This window comes from Danio rerio, chromosome 2 (genome assembly GCF_052040795.2).
Source record: "Danio rerio strain M-AB ecotype USA chromosome 2, GRCz13ab, whole genome shotgun sequence".
Lineage (NCBI taxonomy): Eukaryota > Metazoa > Chordata > Actinopteri > Cypriniformes > Danionidae > Danio > Danio rerio.
Genome location: NC_141022.1, coordinates 26,924,492 through 26,937,606, shown reverse-complemented (window position 1 = coordinate 26,937,606; position 13,115 = coordinate 26,924,492). Strand labels below are relative to the sequence as shown.

Below are 13,115 nucleotides of genomic sequence, written 5' to 3'. Positions count from 1 at the left end.
AATGTGTGCTCATGTTTCACTTGAAGGAAATCAAGTTATTTTTTCATATATCTCACTTTGATTATACACAGCTACTCAGCTAACATGAAAACGACTGATATATTTCCTAGTTCCTCTGAAAGGCCCGCCCTCAAGTGACTCTGATTGGTCATCGTCATAATGTGCTGCGATTTGCGGATCGGCTCCACATCACGCCCGTACAAGCACACGCTTTTCTGCTGTGTAAACCTCAATCAACCTCCTCCCTGCTCACTAAAATAAAACCTGACAAGTCTCTGTAACAAGTGAAAATGGGGTGCGGCTCCTTTAAGAGCGTTTGGCATTGTGTGTGCGTGAATGTGTGAACTTTCTGCAACAAGCGCATGTGCACTGGAGTTTTTTTTCTTTTTCTCTGATGCTCGGATTAAGTTATTTTCTGTAATATATCGTGAAAGAAGAATAAAGCACAAGATGTGGGATGCGACCTGTGTGAGCCTTGATTTATTTCTTAGCTGCTACCATGAGTTATTTGAGCTACCCTGTCTTTTTTTAACTCAACATGTTACACAACGTCTTTCACATGTATCCAGAATATGTAGGTGTAAGTCACATGAATCATCCACATATCTTTTGCGACTACATTATCTGAGATGTGAAAAGCTGCCTAAAGACAATCAATGCAGTCGCACACATACATAGACACGAACGTGCTGGTGAAGTGTGTGTGTGTTTACAGCAGTTTGGCTGATAAATATGAAATTGTAGCTAAATTGTCTGCGGTGCAAAGCAGCATTTCCCATTGTTTACATCGTTGCTACAGCTTACCGTTAATGCTAGACACTGTACATGTCATGATCAATTTTAACAAATGAAAACACTTATAGGTTGAAGTTCACAGCTTCTGCTTTGAGGAGATTTTAACCGAATCCAGCACTTAACTAGGAGAGATTCTGGAGCTGTTTTGTCAAATCATGCTTGCTATGTATTTTATAATTCTCTGGAACATAATTAATATTGAACTGTAAGCACTTCTGTCTTTGTGTCATGTCCTTTGGAAACCCAAATACAGAAACAGACGAAGCTCTGTGGAAACAGCACTGTTTGGACGCATTTTTATCTATATATATGAGCTATATCACACGAGTAGCAGGAGCAGATATTCCTACTGGCCTTTATGCGTTTGTCCCAAGTGCTGTCGACTACACACATGCCAGTCAATGACAATGAGTAGGCAAAAGAAAAAGAAAAACACACTCAAACATCTGTCGCAAAATAAAATGTTACATTATTAAAATAAAAGAATGATACAGCGGTAGAGCGACCATCACACACTTCTCAGAGCTCCCCAGAACTGAACTGAACTCCCATACTTGCGTGCTTACATCTCAAAGGTAAAACTACCACAAAAGAAGTCCTCTTATAGGGGACATTTATACACAAGGCATATCAAACATTAAATGACTGTTACAATATCACAATAATTAACCTTGAAAAAAGCAGCGCAATCACTACCAGACTGCTGTTGTGTTTGCGATAAGGAAGAACGAGGCTGAATCAGCCTAATTCACAACTTCTTATTGATTCTATCCAGTCCACCTTAAAAACTGCAACACTTCCGGTTTTCAGCTTTGCACTCAAGAAAACTCACAACAGTTTTAATCGAAGCAAGGGCTTATTATGTGGCCCTCGTGCCCTCTTGTGGATAGACAACCGTCTTTGTCTACTACACTATGGCAGGCTGATGGCTGCCAACGAGCTCTCTCAGAAATTGTGAATAATTTAAAATAGGCACTATTCTTACAAATAAACTGCATAGTTGCAATCTAAACAACTACATTCTTTACTAATAAAGCCTCAAAAGTACATTTTGTTGTGATGTTATATATATATATATATATATATATATATATATAAAGAATTTTAAATAATGTATTTTAAAATGTTTGACTAATATGGTAGGGTTGTATACTAAATACTTAAGCCATTTAAGTTCTGAATTAGCCAAATAGGCTCAACGCATCTGTTTACTGTAGCACAAATCACTTTCTATATTCAATTATTTTTTCCCATGTATTAAATAAATAAAATATGTACAGGCTATTTTACTAATTTTACTATCATAATAAGTCATAATTGGAAAAAATATGATACAACACAAGATGTCTGACTGATCTCACTCTGATATGCAGTTAAATAAGAACATTCACTGAGTGGTTCTGTCATTAGCTATGATTCCATCCACCTATTTATATGCACATTTTGCATATGCGCATAAAAAATGGTTGATAGAAACGCCAAGATGTGCATAAATTTTGAAAATGCGCATAAAAAACCTATGCGCATAACTGAGTAGGATAAACTTTTTATTCAATAAGAAAAGATGCGCAAAAACTACGATGGAAACACTTTTACCGCACAAACTCCAGCATAAGAGATCATGTGTTGATAAATAAAATGTGTGTGAATGGATAAACCTGCAGGCTGAGCACATTATAAAACATCTGAAATGTTGTTTTGGTCATTCTTAAACGCCTTACCGTTTCAGTATTAGTGTTATTATATTATTAATGACCTCCCGAATCAAGAGCGTCTGTGCTCTGCGCCTGACACCTTCAAACGCCACCGCGCGTTTACTACATGTCAGGATTGCCTTCTGAGGTACAGTAATTTATTAGATGAAGAAAAGATTGATGCTGCTTCTCCTACTGAAGCAAATTTTGTTTTTATTGTTTATATTTGGTGCCAGTTAATCAAGAAGTGACGATTTTGTTCGCTTTGACTCATTAGATGGAAACGCAGCTTTATTCGCACGTTTTTCATGCAATAATCCAGTTTTGTGCATAAAGTTCATTCACATACTTTGGATGGAAACAAAGCTACTGTGTTTAATCCTGTGCAAGTCAACACCACAGTCTACCTGAGTATTGCTGCAGACCAAGTCTATCCCTTTATGACTACAGTGTACCCATCTTCTGATGGCTTTTTCCGGAAGAATAACGCACCAATGTCATAAAGCGAGAATCATCTCAGACTGGTTTCTTGAACATGACAATGAGTTCACTGTACTCAAATGGCCTCTACAGTTACCAGATCTCAATCCAATAGTGCACCTTTGGGATGTGATGGAACAGGAGATTTGCATCATGGATGTGTAGCTGACAAATCTGTGGCAACTGCGTGATGCTATCAAGTCAATTTAGAGCAAAATCTCTGAAGAATATTTCCAGTACCTTGTTTAATCTATGCCACAAAGGATTAAGGCAGTCCGAAAGGCAAAAGGGGGTCCAATCAGGTACTAGTAAGGGTCCGTGTGCGTATACCTAATAAAACAGCCAGTGAGTGTACTATACAACTGACTTTTACTTAACTTCAGCGATTTAATTCAGTGATGAGTAATGAGGACACAAAGCACAGTTGTATTTCTCTATTACTAAACACAGAGACTCATCAGCTCTATGAACTAAACTTAGCGTGTTTGTAAAATAAGACATGCAGAATGTACATAGCTGTGAATCTCAGGACCAGGAATGAAAAACACTGTCCTAAAGGTATTCACTCAGCTATCAGTAATCAAGTTCAACTCTGTAGATTACCTGACTCTTAGTGCTGCCCGTACGGCTGGATACTGCTCACAAATCATTCAATAAAGACAAAGGAAGTCCCAGCATTTCATCACATCCAGGACAACAGAGAGGCCTGAAAGATATATATTGGATTTATAAAAAGTTTTAATTAATTTAGCTTTGCCTAAATTACACTAAAATAAGGAGACTCACCAATCGCCATAAAACAAACTTTTGTGATGGCCAATCGCTTGATCCTGTATCACTTGGTTTGGATAAATGGTTGTATAAATGGTATGGTACTAAAAAAATGATGCATAAATACTGAGAACAGCACCACTGTTTATATCAAAATTTCAGCTCTAAACAAGTTAGAAAGCAATTAGAAAGTAACTTACCAGTTCTCCACATAAAATTAAAAGCATGAGTGATTTACTGAATCACTGACACCTCTGGCTAAATGACAAGCAACACCACAAAAGAGAAAGAGCTTTAAAACTATTGGTTAATTTACGATTTGTTAGAACTAATGTTACTGATTGTGATGTGTTTGTGAATGAAACCAGAGTATAAAGGTGAAAACAGGTAACGCGCTAATAATAGCATTTAACATGAAGAATCAGGTAGCTGAGTTAATGTTTTTAATTTGACAAAGTCTGCCAAAATTACCTTTACTGTGTTCAGCGGTCAACATTAACTTACCTCCAAGCTATTATCTTCTGTATAATGTAATTAATATCTTAATCTGTGTCGCATAACGTCCAGTAACTAACGATACATAAACATAATGTGAAAAGCGCGAGAGAACAAGCGAAATTCACCACGTTTTCAAGCATCAAAATCTGTACTGTCGTTTCAGTAAAGCTATTAAAAGTGATTATTTTGCTGTTTGTCGTGTTAGGCGACACGTTAAACTGTAAATACAGAATCATGTCAAGATTTTTAAGTTAATGTTCAAGTTACCTCAAACTGCTTCAGGGAGTTTTGTGCAACAGAACATTTATTTTTAAAATTACTTACAAAAATACAAAACTGTTAACTAGTGACACTTTACGTTACACGGCCATAATTGAGAAATAAATGTCGATTTAGTAAGAGTTTACGTTATCTCTTGCTCCCATAAGTTTTTTTTTTTTTTTTTTTTTTTTTTTTTATTGAAAATACAAAATCCAAATACAACAAAATGGGATTCAACTTTACAACTTGTGTGTCATATATGGAAGGCTCAACACAAAATAATATACAAAGATACAAATGTAATATACAAAAAACATTCAAGTTAAATAAATCCAAGAGTGAAAGGAAAACGCAAAATTTAAATAAATAAATAAATAAATAAAAATTAAGTACAACATATATATCAACTATGGCAAGTTATATACTACAAATAAATTGAACATTTTTAAGGCAATTTTTGTTTTCATTTTAACCAGGGCATCTGAAAATATTTTAAGTTCTTTTTTAAATACAATAAGTAATGGAGGTGTTTTGAAATATCTACATTTATGAATAAAATATTTGGCTAACACAATTATCATATTTATCAAATCGTGCAAAGTAGAGCAATCTTTAGTAATTCCATATAGTACATCTTGTAATGTAAAAGTCAAACCTTCAGCATCCACGTTTTTTATTATCAACCAGTCTTGTACTTTTTTCCAAAATGATTGAACGGCGCTGCAAGAGAAAAATATGTGTTCTGTGTCTTCACTAAAGTGTTTACATAAATGGCATGGTGAGTTTTCTAAGTTAAATTTTAGGTGTAAGAATCTATTAGAAGGGTATATATCATTTAATATTTTAAATTGTACTTCTTTTGCCTTGGGGAGAATTGGAAATTTAAGATATGTTGTTCTAAAATATTTAACAGTATTTTTATCCACTGAATGAAATAACCTATTTCTTAATACTTGATAAGGGAAACAAGATTGGATAATAATTTGTCTTAAATGTTTATTAGTGCAAAGTTTATTATCAAATTCAATCTCACCAGTATATAATAAGGGAAGGACTGGAGTAATCTTCGAATAGGATAGGTAACTTTTCATTAACATTTTTATACCTGAGGGTATAGCATTAATAACAGTGAAAAATTGCTTTGGATGACAAGCAAATCCGTGTCTTAGAGTAAAAGTATTGTAATCTAGAATATTGCCCCTTCCATCCATTAAGTCTGTTACTGCCCAAATGTTTTTATTTAACCATTCTTCATAAAAAATGGATTTGTTCCTGTGTAGAATATACTTGTTATTCCAAATAGGGGTATTGTGAGGTGTAAAATTGTGTGTGTGCGCTAGTTTCCAAGACAGCAAGACTTGTTGGTGGAATGCTGAAAGCTTCACTGGGAGTTTAGGCAAGTCAAAGTCACATCTGAGAAGAAATCGGATGCCACCTAGTTTGTTAAACAAGGCACAAGGAACAGTGTACCAGAAACTTTCAGTATTACTCAAAAACCTTTGAAGCCATTTCAGTTTTAACATAGTATTCATACTTTCAAACTCAATAATATTAAGACCACCTTCTTCATACGATTTGATAATATCAGATTTTTTAATATAATGAGTTTTGTGTCTCCAAATAAAGTCATACATTTTTTGGTTACTTGTTTTTATGAATGCTGAAGAGGGAGCTAAAGCCTGAGCAGGATAAATTAGTTTTGATAGATATTCAACCTTGGATAGAAGAATTCGTCCAAAAATTGAAATATCTCTCTGCAGCCAGCAATTCAGGATACCATTAGCTTTATGTACTTTATTTTCAAAGTTTTCTTTGATGTTAATGTTTGAATCTTTTGAGATCACAATGCCTAAATATTTCACAGTTTCTTTTACTGGGATGTTAAACAGGGATAGATCTGGACTAGGGTGAAGAGCTAAAAGTTCACATTTGTTTAAATTTAATTGGAGGCCAGATGCTTTACAAAAAGAACTAATTAAAGAGATAGCTGGAGAAATTTGGTCTTTATTTTTTAAAAATAATGTGGTGTCGTCTGCTAGCTGACTAATTCCTATTGTTTTTCCGAAAATATTTAATTTCTCCACTGAATTATCAAATTTAATTTTTGTGGCTAACATGTCTACCGCTAAAATAAATAAAAACGGTGACAAAGGGCATCCCTGCCTTATTCCACGGCCAATCGGAAATCTATGTGTAGTGCCAGAAGGGAGAGATACTGAACTATTCATATTTCCATAAATCATTTTGATAATATTAACAAATTTATCACCAAAGCCAAATAATTCTAAGGACTTGAAAATAAAAGTGTGCTCAATCATGTCAAAGGCTTTCTTAAAATCTAAAAAAAGGATAAAACCATCATCCTCTATTAAGTCACAGTACTCTACCAAGTCCATCACCAACCTTATATTATTATGAATCGACCTACCTTTCAGAAAGCCAGATTGGGATTCGTTAATTAAGTTATGAATACCTTTTTTTAATCTATTAACATATGCGTGTGTGAAAATTTTATAATCACTGTTGAGTAAAGTGATTGGGCGAAAGTTATCAATCAATTTTAAGTCTTTATCAGGTTTTGGAATTAGTGTGATTAAACCTTGGTTCATACTTGGACCTAAAGATCCATCTTCAATAGACTCACGGAAAGCATCAAATAGTAATGATCTAATATCATTCCAAAAAAATTTATAAAAATTAGCGGTGAGACCGTCAGGACCAGGCGATTTATTCAATTTAAGCTTTTGAACAGCAGAGTCAAGTTCTTCAATTTGTAAATCGGCCTCACAGCCTTCTCGCCACTCATTGTTGATACGGGGAATATTAGGTAATATTTTATCAAAAAATTCATTTAAATCAGAATGAGAGAGGTTGGAAGAATACAAGTCACTGTAGAATTTAAAAACGTTCTCCCTGATTATAGTGGGGTCTGAGCATTCTGTGCCATTTATTAATAAAGAAAGTATTGAGTTATTCCGTTGTCGTCTCTTTTCTAATCTACAGAAATAAGAAGTACTTTTCTCACCTTCTTCTATCCATTTAGCCTTAGAACGTATATAGGCACCCTTAGCTTTTTTAATGTAGAGGTTGTCAAGTTCTAATTGTAAAGAGATTATTTTAGTTTTTTCTAACTCAGTTAATGTACTATCATTACAACATTTATTAATTTCGTAAATAATATTAAGTTCCTGTTGTTTCCTGACTTTGGCAAGTATTTTACTGTAATTAATAGAGAATTCACGAATTTTATATTTAAGAAATTCCCATCTGGCTTTATTAGAACTAAAATTGTTACTGTTTTTAATATCTAGAATTAGCTCCCTTATTTTTAGACAAAATTTTTCATTATTAATTAAGTCAGAGTTAAATTTCCAATAACCCTTAGTTTTTGATGAGGTATGATCTGTTTGTATTATTAAGGATATGGAACAGTGGTCTGTTAAAGGTGCTGCAGACATTGTACAGTCTTTAGCAAATAAAAGTAAGTTATCTGATAATAACCAATAATCGATTCTTGATTTGCTGGCTGCATTGGGTCTAAACCATGAGAATTGCCTAAGGCTAGGATGAAGATATCTCCAGACATCAATTATTTTAAGGTTAGAACAGAATTTGGAAACCAAGGGATTTAGCAGAGAAGATGTGCTTTTAGGAGGATATCTATCATAAGTTTCATCCGGTACCACATTAAAATCTCCACCCACAACAATATTTTCTGTAGGGTATGATCTCTTTAAATCGGAAATTACAGAGGATATTTCCTGCAATAAATTTTGATTCAATTTAGAATTATTGTAACCATATACGTTTACCAGAATGAAAAAAAAGTGCTCAATATCTAACACCACTGCTAGCCAATGTCCATTAGGGTCATATTTAGCAGAAATTATTTTCCCTGGACAGTTATTAAATAAAATTGCAGTACCAGCCGAGTGGGAGGAACCATGGCTAAGTAAAACTTTATCTCCCCATTGACTAGACCAAAACGAAGAGTCTGAAACAGTTGAGTGTGTCTCTTGTAAAAAAATGCATTGAGAACCATTACTTTTACAAAATAAGAACATTGCTTTACGTTTGACTTTATCTTGGATGCCCCTGACGTTAAGTGACATGAGAGAAATTTTGAACTTAACTGGAAACATAACAAAAATAGCAAAAGATGAAATAAACAAACAGAAATTTGTTCACAAAAGAGGAAATCTCAGAACGGGTGGTATAAACCCCAAACAGTTATAACCACAACAGAGCATACCTCCCAGCCTAGCGTTTCTTAACAGTCATATTTCAAACTGTCCTACCATAAAAGGACAACTACACAGTCATGCGGCGTCAATGCGCTTCCCTTCAATATACCCGAACGGTCCACGGTAGTAGGCTATCTTTCCTGCTTTTCGCGCCTGATCGATCAAAGGCCACAGCGCAGCGCGGGCCAGCCGGTCCTCCCTCGTCATATCCTCCGTGAAACGAACTCCGTGGTCGCGGCACACAGATGAATTTTTAGTAGACCTCCAAATTTCGTCCCTGTATTTACGCATTGTGAACTGCACAATCACTTGCCTGGGTTTACCTAACTCCTTCTTGCCAACTCGGTGCACTGTGTCAACAATGTCTTCTAATTTATGAATCAAATGCGGAGCAATTTCAGCGATCATGGCAATCGTTTCTTTACGAGCATCCTCCTCGGGCTTCTCTTTCATCCCGTTGATCCGGAGATTCCATCTCCTTTTGTATCGCTCTAGCTCTGACGTTCTGCTCGCCAGGTCTTTGTGTGATGTTGTTAGATATAGGAGTGATTTGCTCGCTTCTGCACATTTTTCTTTGCAATCTTTAATTTCAGCGGCATTGAATTCAACCGCCTTAGAAATCTCTGCCACCATGATACTGTTCTTTCGCATCTGATTCGCCATGTCTTCTAACTGTTCATTTTGTACGTCAAAACGAGCTGTCAGTGATGTTATGGCTTGCAAGAGAGTTGCGTTAGTGATGTCATCATCATGAGGTTTTAGCTTTTTTTTATCGTTGTCTTTGGTCGGGGTGAAATGGGATGCATCACGCCGTTTGTCTGTTTTAGCCGTCTGTACCTCCATTTCTGGATCTGAGGCCGCGTCCTTCACTGAAGTGATGTATATCTTTGGGTGGGTAGTCTGCTGTGAAGATTTCGGCATTTTGACGATGTTAAACACCCCTGTGGTGTTTAAATGTTGTTTTAGGTAGGTGAAGATGAAAATTTTTTGAATTCTAAAGATAAACTAGAAGTTTCGCTAGGCTGCTCGGTGAAAACGCATGCGTTCAGCCCGCCATCTTGTCCCCCCATTGCTCCCATAAGTTCTTCCCTGTCCTCTTTGTAGATTACTGTTAAAAATGACGCCGCTGCGCATGCGCACTTGCGCAGATCTCCAACAGTCAGCCTCGAATGCGTTTATTAATATTTTTAAAGGAAAAATAAACATCACATCAAGATGACACAAAAAATCATTATTACATGTGGCTTTTGTTCATTTTTAAATGAAAATAAAGTTATTCATCGTTGTTGTCATTATTAATATAGTGTATTAATTTTAACAAAATTAACATTTTGGATTAATAACGCATTATTAAAAGTTGAAGTATGATTATTAAATGCTGTACAAGTGTTGTTTATTATTAGTTAATGTTAATAAATATACTAAGGTTATATTATTATAGCTGTCTTCAAAAAATCAGATATAGACATTGTCACTTTTCTGCCTTACAAAAGCAAAAGACCTTAACTCGCTAGAGTGTTGAATTGAGAAAAATGACTTCAAAGATTTTTTTTGTTGCCCATACAAATTAGTAAAAGACAGGACATTGGAAAATGTTTAAGTAATGACATTTATCTACATGAAAAAAACCCTTAAGCTCAAACTTGACCTTTGACCCCTATTTTGAAGTTGCTGTCCTCTGCCTTTTAAAAGGGACTTTGATTGTATCCATAAATGTATACATGTATATATCTATGGATTGTATCAAAGAGCATAGATCCTGGAAATTGTGTTGTTCCCACAATTTCTCACCACATAAATGCATCTTATGGAACAACTCTGATATTAGAATTAGAAATAAATGTATTTTTCTATCCACGTGGTTTAACAAAAATATAATTGGTATTCTCTCAATTTTTGATAAGTCTGACAACTTCTAGTCTTATGAACAATTTATGTCCAATAATAATTTTCCATTACCTTTTAAAGAATTTAATGCTGTGCAAAAAGCAATTTCTTTAGCCCTAATTCAACTTATAAAATCTCATTTAATGTTTAATGAAAATGTTATTAAAGAACCAGAGCTGATCTTACATGGAGTTAGTATATTTGACAAAAAATGTAATAAGGAATATATTCAACAAATTTTTTCAAATTAAAAAGTATAATGTTCCTAAGAGCAAATTTTACTGCATCCTTCATTGACCTAATAGACTGGAAAAAAGCCTGGCTATTACCTCATAAGTGCTGCATTCCCAATAAAACAAAAGAGGGTCATTTTAAAATTCTTTATAAAATATATCCAGTGAATAGTACTTTGGCAAAGTTTTTGGAAATTGATATAGATCAAGCACAGTTTGTAAAAGTGAAGACGAAACGCTGATTGACATATTTTTTCATTGTGAAAACACAAAAAGCTTTTGTTATAGCTTATATCTCCATATGGTTAAATACATTGCTTCTTCCAGACACTTACAACTTCAAGATATTATTTGTTACTATGAAGGTAAAACTGATATATCAGAGAACTACATTATTAACTTTTTTATTTTGTATGCAAAATATTTTATGCACAAACAAAAATTCTCCAATTCGCAGCCTTCTTTTCACATTTTTTAATTGAAATGGATCTTTTTATTAAATCTCTTAGACTAATTATTAACAAGAAAAGTGATAGATTCTTGGATTATTAAGATAAATATTTTGGAAATATCACGGATACGTAAGTCCTTGCTTCCTCTTGCTGTATCTGTGTTTTGTATGTATCTTTGTTTAATTGTTTTATTTTTTTATTATTTTTTCTCTCTCTTTGGTTTCTCTTTTAATTAATTTTTTTATATGTTTATATTATTTATCCTGATCTGTTATCATCATTGTTTTGTGTAAAATTGGATTTTGTATGTTTGTTATTGAAGTCAATAAAAAAAAATAATAAATTAATTAATTAATAATAATAAATAAATAAATCAATCAAAGAGCATAGATCCACCAAGAGGCGACACTCTGCTACGTCGGCCATTTGGAAAATAAAATTCCAATAGAACAACAGCACGGATGACTTGTTAGACAGAATGAATCAAAATATTGAGTTAAATATGAGTTAATATATGATATATTCATACACCCCCATTGAAAGCAACATTTGAAACAATATCTCAATAAAAAGAAAAACAATTTCCAAAATGCAGACAAGACTACGTTTAAAGGGACTTTAATTGTAAGCAAAAAGTGAGCAGTCGTGCCAAGGCAAAAAGCAGTAACGTCCACATGACCAATATTACAGCCATATTTATTGCTATCATGTGCTTTGGCTGCATTTGCAAATAACTTCCAAAATATAATACATAATATATAATTAGTTAGTGTAGTTTGAAATTAATTGTTTACAGTATTGGAATTTTTGTGTTTGTACATTGTAATACTTGCACTGCATTGTTAAACTACATTTGCATTGATTTAGACTTAATTTTGAACTAAGTCATGACCTAGTTATCTGTATATCAGCGGTTACCAGACTGTATATCAGCGGTTCCTAAACTTTTTCAGAGTTGGATACTTCTTCCTTTTGCATTCTCTCTTGTACTTCTACTGCAGTCACTTTTCCCATTAGGTGCAATATTTGCAATTTAGATTTTTTGAAAATCCATTGAATTATTTACCTTTATGGATTTTTTTAAATAAATAATTTCTCAAATAAAAATATTAATAAGAAAAATATGCAAGTCTAGTAAAATTAGGTTTTCCATGTAACAACTAAAACCGCCAAAAGGTGGCAGTAAGACACTGTCTTAAGACATTTGTTCAGTAACAAAGCAACGGTTGTGTTTATGAATAGGTCAATGAATCGACTCTCTCACGATTCAAAAACGATTTAGAAACGACTAGACCGATGATGTGAAAGCCAGCAGGTTGAAATGATGATCATAATTGTGGATTAAACATCTCTGTCCACATTAATTGCAGTGGATTTTATTGGGTTACAAGAAAAGGTAGGAAATGGTTTTAACTGCAAACTGTTCTGATTCATGCTGAATGCTAACACTGTCAGGGCATTCAGTCAACTAACTTTGTGCTAATAGTCAATATACTGTAGTCCCCGACTGCACTGAGTGAAAAATACAAATTATGAGGCAAAGTGGATTCAGTGGACAAAATAATTTAAGGCCATACTGCAAAAATGAGTACACCCTAATGATGGTTTTAACAAAACGTTACTACAGATAAACCTCAACCACATTAGTGAGTTTAAAAAAGAGTTTTTAGAGCAAAATAATTGTTTTGATTAAAATAAATTGTTTTCTTAAACGGTTAAAAACTTGCCTATTATTTATAAATTTATCATGTGAATACAAAAAGAAGACTCGAAAAAATGCATGACAAATTTGAATATGCT

General features: G+C 33.9%; 1 protein-coding gene across 1 annotated transcript in view; it reads right to left on the bottom strand.

Annotated features, from left to right (window-relative positions):
• Nucleotides 1-13,115, bottom strand: part of csrnp1a (cysteine-serine-rich nuclear protein 1a) — an 811,199-nt gene that overhangs the window by 527,154 nt on the left and 270,930 nt on the right. The gene's annotated exons all lie outside the window — the stretch shown is intronic.